The following is a 16,812-nucleotide window of genomic DNA, read 5'->3' on the forward strand; positions in this document are numbered from 1 at the left end:
CAGACCTGTAAACAGGAGACCTGAGAGCTGGAGGAATTACCTTTGGGATAGTGGATTGTCAATACACACTGTTATCTCGCTCCTGCATCAATATGTATGTGATGTGCTGTGTGTCCCTGAATAGCATTTCCTTTTGTAGCCATCGGTTTGCATGAATCAAAATGAAAAAGGTTGTGTTGAAAATGCTCTGGACTCTGTTCTGGCTGCAGGCTTGGTTACTTGCCAGCCCTGAGAAGAGGTCTGGGTGACGCCAGCACAAAACAGCAGGCACCTGGCCCTGATGCCACAGGTGCCTGTGGATAACGGGACTGAAATGGGATGTTTTGTTGGCTTTAAGCTAACAGAGGGGAGATTTAGATTAGATCACTATGAGGGGGGCTGCCTCATCCCTGGCAGTGCTCAAGGCCAGGTTGGACGGGGCTTGGAGTGGGGCTTGCTCTAGTGGAAGGTTTTGGAACTGGGTGAGCTTTAAGGTCCCTTTCAATCCAAACCATTCTGTGATGCTTTTATTCTCTGTTGTGAGCAAATGTAATAGTGATTTCCCTCGTCCTGAGTCCCGGTAAGCAAGACAAAGAAGGGTAATTATCCCCATTTTAGAGATGCTGGGACCATTGCATGGAAGAAGTGGGTGCTGACTGCCTGGAAGGAGAACTAAAACAAGCGCCAAGCAGACCTTTGCGGAGCAGAGTAAATAGTGCCAGTGGGTAAAACCTCATCCCTGTGCTGATCTTCCCTCTGAGCCTGACATCTGAACACAAAAGCAGAGGAGGAATGAAACCCTTTCACAAACAAAAATCTTGAAAGTTGATCAAGGCCGTGCTACTGAGGAATAAAAGAGATCTGACAGAGCGGAGCCCCTCGAGAGCTCTGCTGCACTTTTCGCTGTCTTCAAAGGCAGGCTGTTAGTCTCGTATCACCGTTACAGACCCCGGCTTTGTGTTATTGCTTGGAATATAATCTTGGCTCGGAGGAATGTACATATTTGCATTCAGGAAATGTGGGCTGGATAGCGTGTTTTTATGCTTCAGATTTACTTCGACGCCTGGCATTGAGGAAAATTGAAGTGGAAGAATACGCTGCTCTGAGCCAGTGCTGTGCGTGCGGCCCCCGTGGGCTCGAGGTGCAGGGAGTTTCCCCATGGAGCAGGCACTGCTTAAAACCTGCCTCCTAAGAGTTGACTCATTCAATGGATTTAACTAAAATTCAGGGGGATTTCTGTATGGCATTATCTTTAACCAAAGATGCTCAGTGGAGGGAAGCGGAGCCGAGTTTTTGGCTGAGTTGGCAGCTCAGATGCTGAAGATATTGACAATGCTTTTGTCGCGTTACCTTCTTTTGCTCAAGTACGAGTGTGCAAGAAGCCTACACATGACTGGGTTGAGGAGAGGCATTTCCCCCCCTCTGCCTGGCGCTGGTTCCGTTGCTGTTCCTGTGTCCGGTCAACCCCTGGTGTGTTAGTTTAAAAGGTTGTGGAATGCAGCATGTTGTTATAATCTGATCAGGTTATTGAATACAGATCTCTTCCTCCTCCTAATGACAGTTCATAATTTCTCGTGACTCCAAGCTGTCTTAATTAAAATCAGTTTATAGCAGAGTGTTCTCTGGAGGCAGTGCTTGGCCGTGTCCTCACGGCTCTCTTTGAGGAGCTGTATTTCCCTTTGCGTGACAGAAGCTGATGGATCAAGATACTCTCTGAGCAATAGTAGCAGCTAGAGTCTACTCCTTTGGAAGCTGAGCTCCGCAAAACACAGCCACCTTTCTTCCCATCACCACCCTTTGCTAAACTTGCTCTTCCTTGACTCTGACGGTGTTGCCTCATGGCATTTTCAGCCCTTTTTTGCCAATGCTGTGATTTGATGGAGCTGGCTCCACATCATCATAAATCACAGCCCAGGCAGTGGAGTAAGACCCATTGATTATATCACTCAATAACAAGCAGTTACCACTAATTGGAAATCACCATCAAACTGCGTATTGGATCAGGCTCCGCACGCATCCAGCCTGAGAGTAGCAATTTTCCCTGTTTGAGCTGGTGCTGTGAGGGGGGGGGAAATAAGTCAATTGTGCAATTTAGAGCCAAAGAGGTTTCTTGAAGTCGGGTGAGATGGACCTGCCCAATATTTGAAGTACTGTGGGACTTGAGAATAGCTCTGGAGAGATCTTGAGGCGCTTTCCTCATTGTATCTTGCTGTGGAAGAGCAGTTTTGTGGTCAAGCATAGCAGCACACATCCCTGTGCCCTTCTCTGCTCCCTTACCCCTTCCCTTCTGCATCCTGCCCCAAATCCTGCTCCTCCATCCCACTGTGCCTGGCTGTCCATGACACTTACCCTGCCAGCAGGAAGGCAGGATTGATAACCTGAGCAAGGCAGATGTTCTGACTCTTCCCTGCATTGATCCCTGCAGACAGCAGCCCAGCTCCTCTCACCCAGCCTGGGACCAGGCATGACCAAACACGCTGACCACTGTGACCTCCAGGCCAAGGGCCTTAAAGCCATCTGCAGAACATAAAAAGGGGGAAGTCTGGTGCATCTGCATGCTTCCAGGTTGGTTTTCCTGCCAAGCTGTGTTGTAGGGGAGGAGGTTGGGAATTGCGGGGCTTTTAAAGCAGCAAAGATCTTCCCATCGTTTCAGCTCCTCTGCACAGAATATATTCAGGGTTTAACCTGCAGCCCCCTTTCCAGGCGCTGGGGTGGTGGGAAGAGCTGCTGAGCCCAAATAATGGCAGCATTTATAAGAGTGTAGAGACAAGAAGGAAGTCTAAAAGGATTAGGGAGAGACAAAGGGGGCTGATTATTTTATGGGTCACAATACAAGGCATTTGAGTGAGATCACAAAGGGATGTAATTACAAAAGAAGGCCATACTGGGGGGATCAAACCAGGATTAGAGTGGGAAATGTTTTTACACAGTTTTGTTCCACTCATTATGAAGTTAGCATTTTAAATTAAGGTTTAAATAAGGTGGCACCAAAGTTGTCACCAAGGTATTTCCTGGGCAGTGCCACTGTTTGGATGCAGATTGCGAGTCTCGGCTCAAAACATCAAGGCAGACCTTAAACACGTGGCTTTTGCTGATGGGTTTTCGTGTGCATGTGCAGTATCTGCTGATGGAAGGGGGCTCTTTCTGTGATGTTTTAGCTGTGTGAAACACATGGTGAGGTAAAGGTATGCTTTTAAAGCACGTGCACTGGTGTTGGTTTGCAGCTCGGGAGACCTGGTCCTGTTACTCCCAGCAACTTTTGGCTGTCGCTTGCATTTTAATGCAGTTTAACCCCTGGTGTTGCATGTCAGCTTTCATCCATCCACAAATGAGTGTTCTTTTTTTCCCCTTGTGGCTCTGCTTGCATTTAATGCCCTTTCTTCTCAAATGCTGAGTAGAAGGGCTCAGCCCTGATGCCAGTGATGGTTACTCTATGTGCTTTGGATGCTTATGGTTCTCGGTGAGCCCAGAGCAGCAGGCTTCAGAGGGGAAAAACAACTGAGAAGGAAAGAAAAAGGAACGAAGCCAAGCAAAAAGACTGTCAGAGGTTCCCAGGGGATGGATAAGGTGGGTGAGTGGGTTATTTCCCTCCGTCAGCTCTTTTGGCACCTCTAGGACATGCTGGCTCATGTGGTGCTGCCTCTCACATCTGTCCTGTTACAGTGCTTGGCTCTGTGTGTGCTGCAAAACAAATGTACAAATACAGGAGTCACTGAAGGAGATGGGAGAGATCTGACTGGGAATTTCAGTAGATCTGCAGGATTAAGGGAGTTTGTCACTTACCGCCCACTGCATTCAGTGTCTGTGTGTAACAGCCAGGATTCATCCTGAGACTTGAGCACGTTTCAAGACCATATTTCTTTTGGCTGCTCATTTCATAGCAGTGTAATAGTTATTTAAATATCATCTTGCAGTTCTTAGCGAGGCTCCTAACGTGGCTGCGCCAACCTGAGCGCTGGCAGTGTTCTCTCTCATAGAGGGGGTTTGCACTCCAGGCAGTAATGTCACTTAGTCATTTATAGAAAAGCTCAGGGGAAATATATCAGAAGAATTTCATTAATGGGAGCACTGTTGAGTTATTTGTCTCAATTAACTCTTGGAGCACAGCTGAGGAAGTTCTGACATCTCTGCAGCCCACACCTGCGGCATGAGGCTGCTCCCAGGTTCGCTGCTTGCTCCTGTAACACAGGGTGATGCTCTGCTGGTACCCACACCAGCAGCTCTAGGGACACAACACGGTGCCCAGCATCGCAGTCCTTTATGGTGCTGCCCCTCTGCCTGCTGCTTTGCTCTACCCTCTTGAAGCATGGGACAACCCTCCTCTGTTATTTTATTCAGGAGGACAGGTCTCTGCTACCTAAATCTTCTGCTTGCAGTCTTTACCCATGGACCTCTTTGGTGCTGTCACCTAGAGCAGCTCTTTATCTACTTAGGCTTGTCTCAGCTTAAGGATTTGTAATTATGCAGTTGTTTTTCCAGCTGGCTGATGATGGTGGCATGGTTATATATGACTTTCACTCTCATTCTGCCCTACAAAGGTCCCACATGGTATGGCCGGTAACATCCATGCACCACTTGTGCCTCAGTTTCCCCCCTGTGAACCTGGGGTGGGTTCACTGTCAGTGCTGTCGTTTGTGCACCCCTCTGAGCACCCTGAGGGGGGACAAGTTGCTATTTCATGTTTATTGGGGACCCACATTAGCTCTGTGTGGTGTTTCATCTGCACCATTGCTTCCCTGCGAGCCTGCCAAGGGGTGAAGGTGTGTAGTGCTGGGAAAGGCTGGTGCCCAGGTGAGAGAGGGGCTGTTTTCTGCTGCCATTCATTGGCAAGGCTGTGAGTAGGAATTGGTTTTCTAGGGCATTTGACCAGAGCAATCAATGCTTTTGATGTGGTGAGTAACCAGCGAGTTAACGGAAAGCATTGCTGCGTTTTCCTTGAAGCTGGTCATAGCTGTATCCCACAGTTACTGAACACAGCAAAACATGTAAATACATGAAAGGGTACAGAAGCTGTAGAGAAAGACACCTGATTCCATCAGGGCTGTGTCTTGTGCTGATCCCTGCCCACTGTGAGACTGGGATTTGGGGACCCTTTGGGTGCAGTATGAGCAAGGGCAGACCTCACAAATCCCCTCTCTCGGGTCAGTCCCCCAAAGCTGCTTTCCCGGTGCTGGCAGGAGGAGACCTGGGAAAGCCATTGGCTGCAGCTCCATGACACTGAGGGATGCTGGGTCCCAGCATCATGGACCACGTCTTCCGCTCCGGTTTCGGCTCTGTCCACCACCACAGCCCTGTTGCTGGGAAGGGAGTCTGCTCCCACTTCTTCTCGGCACAGCATATGGTTTTCAGCGAGGTTCTTGCTTTAAACCCAATTTTACAGTTGGGTTGACTGAGGCAAAAGGAGGTCAAACGATTCGCCTGAGGTCACTCAATAAGTGGCTCAGATTAAATCTCAACCCAGGCCGCTGCCCGTTCCCAGCACTGGCGGTGCTGACTGGGCCAGATGGCCTCTGAATGCCACGTCAAGATCCTCGCCTTTTTCTCTACCTCATTGTTCTCCATTGTGGGCTCCTGAATGCAGGACCTTGAAAGTGAGAGTCATTTGGATTCACCGAGTCCGAGTTCTTCTGTTTAAGGACAAGGATTTGCAGGAGAGGGTTTGAACGCACTGCTTCGCTATGGGAGTGTGAATTTTGCAGAGGTTTACCTCTTTGCTTTGGTTTTCTGATGTTAAAACTCTCTCTGCTCTGACCAGCCCTGACCTCTCTCGTTCTTGACCACCTAAAATTGGTCCCTTACCCTTCCAGCTGCCCTGCTGCTGTCTGGCGGGCTGCAGGGCTGCTCTGGCTTTGTACCTGTGCACGTTTGTCCATCTCAGGCCTTGATCCCTGGGGTATTCCCCAGGTGATTTTGCTGCAGCTCCTGCACCACTCTGGTCTGTCTGTGCAGTCTGTGTGTTTCCCCTTAGCTTCATCCTGGGATTGCACAAGGGGGTCAGTGCAGGGTGCTGCTGGGTGGACAGTATTGTGTGTATGGCTCCGAGAAGCCACAGGCTCTGGAGATGCAGAAGGAGATGCTGCTGCTCTGGTGTGGTGTCCCATATGTCACTCCTGACACTAGTAGGCTCCAGCTAAAGCAATACATTGGGTTTCACAAGACGAGCTCTGTCCCCACTCTCTAAACTAAGGAGCTGCCTGGAAAAGCACAGCTCCATAAGCTGGAAAAGCAGGTGGGCAAATCCTTGGGTCTCACAGAGCAGAGACCATCTGCCCAGGGCACAGCAGTGCCTGCGTGGCTGATCCCCCCCATGTACCCCTGCTTGTTTGGGGCAGGCTGCAGTCCTGGCGGTGGTGGGGGGTTCTCCTGTTCCCCCACATCCCTCTGCATCCCTCCCACAGCAGGGCCCGCTCCCTGGCCACTCACATGCCTCAGTAAGTTGGCACCTCTTGAGCATGCCTTGATTAATAGTGGGGTTTTGTCAGCCCTAAGAGGCCCCCATTATGTCCTTTTGATGCTGCGTTTTGCACTTACCACTGTCACTGAGCTCAATGACTGATTTTCACAGGTCATGGGAGAGGGACAATGGATCAGGCCACATTTAGAAGAAACAAATGAAATTTTGCTGCAACTGAGAGCACTAATTAAGAGCGGGGATCAATTTGGGCGTACAAAAGAGATAGTTTTAGGCTGCTGGTGTGTAAATGAGCGGCAGTGTTGCAGTAGCAGTAGCAGAAAAGGCTGTGTATGCTGTGTGCGTACTTCAGCTGCAGCATTGTACTCCACTGCATTTGATCGATCCCTCTGTGTGCTTATTCATCGAGGGAAGACCAAGTGTTTTCCTGCCTGCTGTGCCTGGGAAGGGCAGGACAGCAAACCTGCCCCATCAAGTCATGTTTGAGCCCTGGGAAGATGTTTCTGGCCAGGAGCAGGAGCTTGTGTCTTTGGTCATGTTGCTCATCTCGGAGCATGGCACTGCAAACTGGCTGGTGGCTTCTGAGCGCAGTGCATTGAGTTCCCTGCCCATCCCTGTGGGCAGGGTGGTGCCCATCCTCACTGTGGGCCAGAGCTCACCCCTCCAGGGGTTACACTGCATTGCTGAGGCTGCAGAGGAAGGTGGTGTCAAAAAGGAAGGGCCATATTGAACTTTCATCAGAGGGTGTCATGGATGTGGTAGGAAGGACAAGAAAAGCAAGGGTGTGCAAGCTGGGTTCATGGCTTCAATGAGCACTGAAGAAGCGTGATTCAGATTTGCCCAAGCCATCCCATACAACAAAGAGTCAGAGCTGATGTGTATTTGGGATGAGCTGGTTGCAAATGTCCAGGCTGTGCCAGTTAAAATCAGCTTGCAGATCACTTTGGTAAAATCATGTCTGGTTTTGGTTGGATTTGCCTTGGGTAGAAGTGTAGGAGCATCAGTTGGAGCATCCTCTTATCAATAAGGTTCTCGGGGGCCTTTTGGCTTTCCATAAAGCAAAGACTAAATGAATTTGAATCCAAACATGTTTATGGTACTGAGAAAACCTCCAAAACAAAGACATTCAGCCTTGGTCTGGGTGTTTGCTCTCATGCTGAGCTGTCTGTGGTGACATTGCCCTGAATGGCCAAGCAATGCGGCCACATCGCCTTGGTCCCCAGCCTGGCGGCTCCATCCGAGGCGAAGGTGCTTGCTGAGGCACTTTGTTTGCTGGGAGCAGCATCCGTGTCCAGCTCACCACGGTTTCCCACGGCTCTGTGTAAAGGGTGGGAGGGAAAGCCCCGACTGGGGCTTTCATTATGATCCTAATGCTTGGGAGGAGAGGAGAGGCAGGGCCCCAAGGGGGTCAGCTTGAGCTCTCTCTCAAAAAGAAGGGAGGGGAGAGAGAAGGAAAGTCTCTGCATGCTGGACTGGCCCTTTGAAAAATGGCAATGTAAATGTATCCATTTATTTGATGGTGGCCAAAGAGAAAACAGCTTCCTTGTCCCTTGGGGCACCCATGGGTGCTCTAGACCTTCGTGAGGGCTCAGGCTCTGCAGGCACTTGGCACCTCTAAATGACAGGGACTGGTCAACATCCTAAGTAAGAGCCTGGGCTCTACTATAAGGATCCAAACTTGACTGTTTTGCCTGAAGCAGCGTGGTGGTTGATGCCTTAGGAAGGCTGGCTTGGTCACTGCTGTTCCCTGTGGCATGGGTAACTCTCCTGATGCCCTTGTACCTCCAGGAGTTGGGGACAGAGGCATTGGTGCTGCCCAGCCCCTTGGGTTTGGGGGTCCTGTCACCCACAGACTGTGTGCACTGAGGTGGTGCAGGGGGCCCTGACCCTGCTTGAAGCTGTCAGAGCTGTTACCAACACCAACAGCAGCTCCTTCCCGTCTCAGTGGGTCTGGGATGGGAGGGCCCATTCCCTCCAGGCACACTGCTCAGCACTCACTGCTCTGTGGCTGACCAGGGTTGAGGGCCTGGGGAGCTGCATGGACCTTGCATTGCTGTGGGCCATTGATTTTCATCAGCCTTGTGGGTCTGGCTTTTCTGAGACCTTTGAGCTTGTACCCAACCATCTGGGAACCAGCCGGAGGGTTCAGAAGTTCTTTTAGGGGAAGGCAGAGCTTCCTGCATCATATATTCAGATGCAAAAGCCTCCTGGACAATGAATTTAAAGGCCAGTGTGGGTCTATGTGCACAGGAGGTGTTTGTGGTTCTGGGCTGGGGAACACGGAGAAGCCTTCCTGCTTTAAAGCGTAGTTTGCGTACGTTTGAAGCACCTCTGTGATTCACATTGCTGTATCCCATGGGGGAAACGGGATTTGTTCTTGTAGAGCTCTGTGCCCAAGGGGAGCCTGCTTAATTTGCCTTCTGCTAACTAGGTTCCTGCAAGAAGGAGAGATTACCTGCTCTTCCAAAAGCATTTCCAATGTGCAGAGAAGCCTGGATGACTCACAACTTTTAATTAGCTCTCCTGACCGAGGCAAGGATCCCTCCTCCATTCCTCCCTCCCTCCCTCCCTTCCAGAGAGGTGGTGATTAGAATTACAATGAAGATAATCCAAACTGTATGTGTAGGGGGTTCTGTAAGCGGAGAACAAAGCAGGACATCCATCTGGTGAGTGTGAGCCCATAATACCTTTCTGCTCATTTCTCCAGTGCAACGGGAGCTGCTTGGGACGGAAGCAGGCTCATTATTTTGGACAGGCTTGCTGACACGCAGAGCAGGGCTGGTTTGTAATCTCCGAGGCACTGAAACCACTGCTCAGGAAGGAGCAGTGCTTTTAGTTTTAAGTCTGCCTTTATATTTCTCCTAGTTAAAATGTGCAGCGATGAGGGATAGACCAACCTCCTCTGAACCTGCCATTAATTAGTGGATGAATGGGAGATGCCCTTAGTTTTAGCAAGGGGAATCAAAGCTGGAAGGGAGTTTAAAAAGGCACTACCCAGCAGGCAAGCGAAGCCTGTCCTGTGATAAACATCCCATCAGCAGTGGGGAAATGCATTAACTGGAGACAGCCTCCTTTCCGAGTGATGCCATGTCCCCTCCCTTAAAATCCCCTCTCTATTTGACAGAGCTTCTGCCTCCAGCCTTTGCCCTCCCCTATGTCCTGTCTTTGCAGCAGGAGGCTTTCCTTGTGCCATGGGATCTGCTATCCCGTGCAGTGCCCTGCAGCAGGCAGGGAAGAGGCAGAGTCTGCAGCAGAGAAATGCGATGCTGGGCCCTCAGCCACGGTGCTGCTGTGCTTTATGGTCAGCTGGGTTTTGCCAGGCTGCTCCAGCATGGCCAGAGGATGGGCACATCGTGAGAAGGGAACAACAAGAAGCCGTTGTGGAGGAGCAGCCGGCATGCCGGTGGTGCGATGCATGCCTTGACTCCTGCCATGGCAACAAGTTCATCCTCAGGCCAGTACAAGGGTTGGCTGTAACGTGGCTGGGTGGCCAGGAGCTGGTCCAGCCTGCGGCATTCCCAGAAGGACCCGGGGAGGAAGGAGAGATGCGGTTTTGTGCCTGCATGATGCTGTGCCAGTGGGAAAATTCAGGCTGTTGGATTCCTATCCCAAAAGGACAGTGGCTAATGGCAATAAAATGGGATGTTTTATTGGCTTCAAGCTGACAGAGGGAGGCTGAGCTGAGCTCTTAGGCAGAAGCTCTTCCCTGTGAGGGTGCTGAGGCGCTGGCACAGGGTGCCCAGGGAAGCTGTGGCTGCCCCATCCCTGGCAGTGCTCAAGGCCAGGTTGGACACAGGGGCTTGGAGCAAGCTGCTCCAGTGGAAGGGGTCCCTGCCCGTGGCAGGGGTTGGAGCTGAATGAGCTTTAAGGTCCCTTCCAACACAAACCAGTCTGGGATGAGAGGAGCTGCTGGTGATCCTTCTGCAGTCATGAGCACTGGTGTGCAGAGTTGTGATAACTCTTGGGAAGGATGATAGAGCCCAGATCCAAGGAAATGTTGGTCAAACACAAGGAACGCGTGCTTCAAGCACTAAAAACACATCCCCCTTGTGTATCAGGGCAAACTGCAGCCTCTGCTGGGTAGGAAGTGTCTCTTCAAGCCGGGATCCCAGGTGCTGAACTTGCTGCTGCACCACAGGAGCCCAGTGTGCCAGTGGAGGGCATCTGGTGCAGCTCAAAGGGGAAACGCCATGAGCTGTTGAATGGCAGAGATTTGAGGCATCACTCCAAGGCTTCACGTTTGGATTTTGTGATGCATGCTGTGAAATTCATAGGTAGAGTATTTCTAGGGAGCTGCTTTGCTTCCTATAGGAAAAGACGGGGGGAAGTGGAAAATAGATGATGCGCTGTTTTGACAGCTTCCAGCATTAAAAACGTGGTTTCAGCTGCCTTTCCCCTCCCCAAAATCACTTGTTCTGAATTCTTGGTATTAAAAGATAACAAATTATTAGTTCCATTAGGTCATTTATTGACTTTTAGCTGTTATGTTACCCTTAAGTCTTGTTTCTAGCATTTGTGATTCGTGGAGTTAAAAGAAGCAGCTCGGAAACACCCTGCCTTTAACATAATGAGAGCTAAGGTTGACAGAACTGTGGCATACTGGAAGTTGGGGCTTTTTGGCATTGCCAGACATCACAAAGTCCTTGATGCCATGATGAGAGCTTGGGAAGCTGAATAAACTCATGAACTTCTTCCATTCTGGCCCCTTGTCATGTAAATAGGCTCCAATCTGCATGTGGGATCCCTTGGGTAAGGCAGTGTAATGACGTCCAAAACAAGGCAGCAGAAACCCCAAGGTGTGTGTATGTGTGTGTGTGTGTGTTTGCAGTCTTTAAACAGGCAGGAAATGTGCTCGGAGGACTTTGAGTGAGAAGGCTCCTTGTTACTGCTCTGCTTCTAATGCAAGAAGGTAACTGCCGTGGCTTTAGAGAAAGTACTTTAATGCTACATAAATATAATTGCTTCGATGAAATGCCTTCAGCCTCCTGAGGGAAGTTGTAGTCTGCTAAGCCTTTAGATATGAATGGACGACTCTGTAATTGCTATTGTTTCGGAGACACATTAGGAAGGCCTAATGCTGATCACTTCTGGCATGTTATGGAAGCAGAGGCATGGCAGTCCCACGCAGCGTGCAGGGGAGAGGGTATTAGTATGCATTTTGCAGGGTGGAAAACTGACAAATGCTTCAGGACTGCAAGGTTTTTCCCTAATTAGATGGTGGGCTTGTGAGTTTTATTGGGTTTTAGTTCTTTTTTCCCCTTTTCCTCCTGGTATTCCGAGTGAAGGGATCTAATTCTTTGCAATTTCGGCTTTGGATAATGAGTTTGAAGGCAGCATCTCAGAGGAATGCGGAATTGATGGGTTAGTACATCAGCTCTGGTTAATGCAGTCTCCTGACTGTGACAGGGACCAAACCAGCTGGTTCAGAGAAAAGGGTATTGAGAATAAGTATTTTCTTATTAATACTGTTTGGTAAAACATGGGATATTCTGGTACGTGGGATGTGCTTCCATCTCTGAACTGGGAGCAGCTATGCTTAAAAATTAGAATCTGGGCTTAGAGATCATTCCTGGGGGAGATCTTGGCTTGTCTCCTGGTTTTGGTGGCTGTAATCATCCCATCTTCCAGCTTTTCTTCAAGGCATACTGCCCAGGAAGGCCAGCAGACTGCTAGAGCCATGCTGGGGACAGAAGAGATGGAATTCAGTCCTTTATCACTGCCCTGTCCTTGCACAGGGACTGATGCAAACGTAGTCCTCATCTCTGCTACGTCCTATTACAATATGAAAAGTAATAACTCACTGATGCTTTCCCTTGAATGTTTAGCCTCAAGTGGTAAATCTTGGTTTTACTTGGAATTTATTTTCATCCTGGAGATTTTTACTGCCTTCACAAACTTCACTTAGAGGAACAGGATTTTATGGCTCTATAAACTGTTTGGTTTTAAAGACTGGGTTGTTTGGGGTTTTTTTATCCCGCGGGCTCTTTTGAAGGAAGATGAGAGGCGTCGTGTCATCCTTGACATACAATAGCTTGTCCCAGCTTAATAACACACTATTTTTCACATTGAACCCAATCCTGGCCCGCTGTAATTTCCTTTCCATCCTGGCACGCTGCTAATGAGGATGAACGCTTACGTGACAACGCCACATATGGCCAGTGCCAGCGTTCATAGTAAATTGCCCCAAAAGCCGAGAGGAATGAGGGGTAGGGAGTCAATGAGAATCCTGACATAAATCGACTTTTTGTGTCCTGGCAGTGCTTGGCTGAAAGCCAATGACAATAAGGCCCCAGTGTGCCAGAACTCACAGGCAACTAACGCTTTTCCAGCGCAGCATCCTTCCAAGACACCCTCCCGCAGCCGTCCTTCCTTCCTGCCACTCATTCCCCTGTGTCCAAGGATGCTGTTGAGGCGGCGGAGGAAACATCTCAGTGTTGTGACGGGGTGCGATGAAAACATGAGTGACAGAGTGACGTTTTGACAGCTTGACTTCAGGTTCCTCCTGCAAATGTAAATACGTTCATTTGAATCCAATTTACACAGCCAGGGGCTTTTAATGGGAAATGGAGGCTTGCTTCAAGGTGACTTTTGGGAATTGTGTTTTTTAATCTGGGATATTTGTGGATTTTTCCAGGGGTTCAGCTGTGGATTTCCATGGTATGGGGGAGGTCAAAGTGCTCTCTGTCCCACTTAGCTCCAGTCAGGTGTTTTTCCATCAAATTGCTTTGTTTTCTCCCAGTTTAATGCTAATCCCTATCTGAGTTGAGAGACCGCCAGCAATGTAGTTCATTAAATGTACCTATTGAGCAGCTGATAAAATTGAGCCGTAGTCCCCTCCTCCTCAAATCAAGGACTCTTAAACAGCCAATAGTCCATTTTATCTTTTTTTTCCTAAGGGGTCTAATCTGTTGCTCTTTCTCACTTGGAAACCCGCTGTATTTTCACTACAGAAACATTGACGAGTGTCTTGTCAGGTGGGAACAGGAAGGGCTGAACCCTGCTTTGAAGCGTGGTTTATGTAGGTGATCTCAGCACCTTGGGGAGTTCTTACTCCTCCTTAGTGCTCCCTGTAGTAATTTCTCCCCGAGCTGTGGGTCAGTAGGGCTGGAAGATGCGAGCTCTGGCTCGTGTTCCCTTCATAGGAGCAATACAGCTGTGCCTCAGTAGAGGGTTCCCTGCACGATGCCATGGGGATTCGCCTTGGATGTGGAGAAGGAGCTCATGGCTGTGTTAAATCCAACTTGTGGGGTGGAAAAGAGACTGGAGCTTTCCACTGCTTTACACATCATTTATTGTTTGGGTCCTATAGGTTGTGTCGAAGTCACTTTGAAGCTGCTGGTCCTCAACTGAGGGTATTTACAACACTTTGAACACAGATGTGCTGTTTTGTTCTGCTGTTTGTTTTCTTCTCCTTTTTTCCTTCTGAAACCTTTCAGTGCTCCTCAGTTCAGAAGTTTTACAGCCCATGGCAGGAAAGTCTCAAGCAATACAAAGGAAGTGCTTTGTAATGCAGCCAGTTTAGCTCATTCACCACCCTGCCTCTCCCCAGCTAATGGGAATGTATGCATGTCTGGTAGTGTATGGGGTTGCTGACTGTACAGTACTCCAGTCCTTGGTGTAAAAGTGGATGAGTTGTCTTGGCTAAGAGCTAGAAAATCATTGAGTTTAACCACAGAGATCACACAGACCTTGTAGGTGTTTTGACTTGGGCATCTGTCTGCCTTGAAATGCAGATGTGGGAGATGGGCTCCATGCAAAGCCCTGGTTTCACACCTGGAGTTTTGTCCCTCCATCCCTTCAGGGCCTTCAGCAGCGTGCATCACTGCAGGAGCATGGAAGGTGTCACCCAGGATTTCTAAGAACATATAGCAGATTGCTTACTCCTTACACTGAGACCTGTGAACACCCTTGATGGATGCTAATTAAGCATCTGCTTCCTTCTCAGCTTTAAGTGAAAGGGTGGCAAGGTAAAGTGACAGTCAGACCTCATTTATCTTAATGAGGAGGGTCAGGAGTTTAATGGAGTGTTGTGTAGTGAGGGTGTTGCACCATACCTTGTGTTCGTCTGGGAGACATCTCTATATTTTAGGTCCACAGGGCTTTTTAGCTTATGTGGGGTGGGATTTAATGCTGATTCCTCTGAACTCTTTTCTAGGGAGGGAGGTTTTGGAAGAAACCAGGTTTTCTGGTATGTTGCTGTGAGTTGGTGAATGATTTGTGAATGACCTAGTGGATTTTGCAGCCAACTTTCCCCTGGCTGGTGTGCTGAAAGGGGCTGTGCTGCGCACATACATCTCTGAGATGGGTGCTGTGCTAAGGGACGGTCACTTTGAAGCTCTTTCCTGGAACAGTTTAGACATTTCGCCAAGAGACTTGGCAGATACCAGCAAAAAAAGGGGGCTGTTTTTACATTCCAGACTCTCACCTTGTACTTACCACTTCTGAGGTTTGTTTGACGTGATGCTGACATATTTACAGTGTAGCCTTACTGTGTATAGATGGAGTAATCAGGCAGTCACTCAGGGCTGCATCAACTAGGCAGAAGTAAAGCTCTTTTTGCTAGTTCATGTGCAGCACCGTGCTGTGTGCATAACCTCATCTCTCAAGCCTGTTTCCTAGGTATTGAGCATAGACCCAAGCAACACCTACTCCTTAATGGGACAGACCTCCAGCTGGCCTGCATCAGCACAGCCCCAGTGGAGAACAGCTCTCTGTGGACAAAGGATGATGCCAAGATTAGCAAAGGAATTTTTGCAGGGCCAGTGAAGCAGGTGAACACTGTCAATGTCATTGTTCATAGGGGACATGAAGGAACTGGAGGGGTAGGATGATGCTGAGACAGTCCAGAGCTCTGCTGCAGAGCTCAAGTGGAGCAGGAAAGCTTCAGTCTCCGCCTTGTCCAGCGAAGAATTCAGACCTGCTCTGCTGCAGTTATTTGTGCTCGTTCAAAGCCAGCATCAAAAGATCCCATTCTAATTTGATGCTTTTTAACATAGGAATGACAGTGTGATCGTTAGTTATTGCACTTAAATAACTTCTGCAGTTAAACCCTTTGTGAGTGTCAAGAGCTGGTGAAATCTTCTTGGTGCTGTAAGTGAAGAGCAGGGATTTTGCCTGCTATTGAGGTTGGATGGTGCTGCAAGCAGGCAAGAGCTACCTGCTCTGCAGAGAGGCACATCTCCACTGCGGTCTAAACTCCATTTGGCCCAGGATAATTTCATGTCATGCTTGATGGCTTGGGAGCGCTCTCTGCTTCTGCCTTGCTCCAGGTAGGCAGGATCATGCCTTTGGAAGAGGGAAGTAGCGGTGTGGTTATTTTGTGCTGTGGGAGTGTGGAGCGCCTTGTCTCATTGAGACAGATATCTCTATCTGGGGTCCCCTGCAGATAAACCTCTGTTGGCTTCTTGATCTCTGAGGTGTTCAGCAGCTCTAATGGTGATAGGTTTTCTCCACCAAGCTCAATGCAGTAGAGCTGGAGTAAGGACCATTCCCTGGGGAGGTGCCTCTCCAGCTTGGGAGATGCTGGCTTGAGGCAGAGATGCCTTGGCCTGAGCTCTTCCCAGGCTGAGGAGTTTTGCAGGCAGCTTGTATCTGGTTTTGCAGAACACGGCCTGTGGGCAGCTCGAAAGCCAGGCACTTACTTTCTGTCCAGCCAGGTTTTGTCACCTAACACTACCCTTGGGAAGAGAATTGTTCCCTGTCTTCCAGAGTGTGAGACCCCATTGTTCCCAGCACCTGAGGCATGCAGAATCCCCCTTTCCATCCTGGTCCAGGGGTAACCATGGCTAATTAGTGATGCTGAGCAAGATACAGGCCAGAGAGCTCATGCATGTTACTGTGCAGGGAGAGGAAGTGGACCCTCCAAAGAAGCTGCGGCTCTCACCCTGGACCTCAGCACTGCAGCAACCTCTATTCCATGGAGCTGTGGTGTTTGTCCCCCTGTTCAGCAGGGCCCTGCAAGAGGTGGTGTTGGAGGCTTGAATCAGACCTGGGACAATCGGGCTCTGCAGCTTGGTTTGTATGCGGCGCGGGGGCCACATCCCTGCTGGACTAAGGCTGGGCACATGGGATGGTTTATGACTCCTTCCCAAGCTGTTTCCTCCAAGTTTTTAGTGTTAAATTGGATTCCTTCCCCAGCCCCCTGGTGCTGTTGGGAAAGCCATCTGCAGACAGAGGAGTGATGCAGAGATAATGCTCCCGAGGGTGGGTCTGTCTTGACTTTATGGCTTTACATCTTCCCTTTAGGGTTTCTCTGCCTTTTTGCCAGACACAGATGTATCTCTGCTCATTTCCCATGGCCTTGCACTCAGATCTGCCCAGCCTGGCGTGTTGCGGACCCTGCTCATCCCACAGCCTTCCCAAGGCTTTGTTGCAAGAGGTGTTTTGGAGCAGATGTCCCAGATGAGCAATTCCCACTGGAG

At 49.5% G+C, this 16,812-nt stretch overlaps 1 protein-coding gene across 1 annotated transcript in view; it reads left to right on the top strand.

Annotated features, from left to right (window-relative positions):
* IGDCC3 (immunoglobulin superfamily DCC subclass member 3) overlaps positions 1 to 16,812 on the top strand; it is a 97,080-nt gene that overhangs the window by 12,328 nt on the left and 67,940 nt on the right. The gene's annotated exons all lie outside the window — the stretch shown is intronic.

This window comes from Neopsephotus bourkii, unplaced genomic scaffold (genome assembly GCF_033783945.1).
Source record: "Neopsephotus bourkii isolate Nb327-2 ecotype Australia unplaced genomic scaffold, CSIRO-AGI_Nbou_v1 NB_1572, whole genome shotgun sequence".
In the NCBI taxonomy this organism is placed as follows: domain Eukaryota; kingdom Metazoa; phylum Chordata; class Aves; order Psittaciformes; family Psittacidae; genus Neopsephotus; species Neopsephotus bourkii.